The sequence below is a fragment of the Elephantulus edwardii genome, unplaced genomic scaffold (genome assembly GCF_000299155.1).
Source record: "Elephantulus edwardii isolate Elephantulus edwardi_28Jun2011 unplaced genomic scaffold, EleEdw1.0 scaffold00163, whole genome shotgun sequence".
Classification (NCBI taxonomy): Eukaryota; Metazoa; Chordata; class Mammalia; order Macroscelidea; family Macroscelididae; genus Elephantulus; species Elephantulus edwardii.
The window spans coordinates 4,877,675-4,879,222 of record NW_006399913.1 but is presented as its reverse complement, the minus strand read 5'-3'; the positions used below and the strand labels follow the sequence as shown (position 1 = coordinate 4,879,222).

General features: G+C 41.3%; 1 protein-coding gene across 1 annotated transcript in view; it reads right to left on the bottom strand.

Moving 5' to 3' along the window:
- Positions 1–1,548, bottom strand: part of SYTL2 (synaptotagmin-like 2) — a 99,198-nt gene that overhangs the window by 23,344 nt on the left and 74,306 nt on the right. The window lies entirely within an intron of this gene.

The window sequence follows — 1,548 nt, the reverse complement described above, 5'->3', positions numbered from 1 at the left end:
TATCGATCTCTTCCAGTCAGTTGGCCAAGTGGTCATTCTCCAGATTTCTTGGCACAACTTGGTGAGCACATCCAGGGCAGCATCTATTAACCGAAATATGTCAATTGGCATACCATCTATTTCTGGAGCCTTATTTTTTGCCATGTCCTTTAAAGTAGCCTGAACTTCTTCTTTCATCACCATAGGCTCTTGCTCATATGTTGTTTTATGAAAATAGATTTTTAAAAGGAGGCAATGAATAGAACTGTTAAATAATGTGAGTTTTAAATGATCTCTTATTTGTGACCAAGGTAGCATGATACAGTTAGGGGAAGAAACAAATAGTTATTTGAGCCAGGTGTATTGTTCACTCATCTGTCTATCCAGCCAGCCCTCCAGCAAACATTTGAGTACCTAGGATATGTCAGACACTAAAGTAAAAATGACAACAATAATAGTTAGCAGCCAACATTTACTAAACATAAAATGCATGTCAATCACGTACATTAACTCTTCTAACCATTTAATCAGATTTGAGTTGTAGACGTAATTTTCTCAAGAACATATATAGTCTGTAAGCAACCCAGTATTGATATCTGATTGATGGAATTTACAGGTTAGGGGGAAGGCAGGTAGTTAAACCAATATTTAAAGTGCTAAGTGTTAATACAGTCCAATATGAAACAAAAGTTACTGAGGCAGCAGAACAATTGATGCCTTTGAATATGGTATTGCAGATGGGCAATCTCCTCCTGTGCCATTAACTGCCTGTGAAAACCTGTCAGAGAATCAGCTAGGGGTTGGTTCCAACTCTACGGTATACAACAGACACCACCACCAAAGAAATCAATAGGTATGCCTTGGAGAACGTACAGCCAGAGTGTTCCTTGTGGAGGTAAGGATGGCAAAGCTTATCTCACATACTTTGGGAGTTTGGTTGTTGTTGGAACCAACTCATAGCTGATCCTCCATCAGGTTTTCAGAGGCAGTACAGCCCACGTTGTTAGGAGGAGCAGGATAGGATAGGGTTCAGATCTGTTGTTCATAGGGTCACTATGCATCATACTTGACTTGACGGCACCTAACAACAACAACAACAACAACAACAATTCCTTGGACAGGGACACCATGCTTAGCAAGAGAGGGAGACCCTCAACAAGATGAATTGACACAGTGACTGCAGCAATGGGGTCAAGTGTGTTAGAGATGATAAGGATGCTTAGGATAGGTCAAGGTTCAGATCTGTTATTTACAGGGTCACAGGAAATCAGGAAACGAATTGCATTGGGAAAGTCAGCTGTGAGTGACCTCTCAAGAGTACTGAAGTGCAATGACATCAGACTGGAGACTAAGGTGCGCCTGATCCAGGCTATAGTCTTTGCAATTACGTGCTATGCTTTGGAGAGTTGGACAGTGAATAGGGATGATAGAAAGAGAATTGATGATGCCTTTGAGCTGTGGTGCTGGAGAAGAGTTTTGAATATTCCATGGACTGCTAGGAGAACAAACACGTTTGTCCTGGAGAGGGTGAATCCTGAATGCTCCTTGGAGTCAAGAATTCTGAAGCTT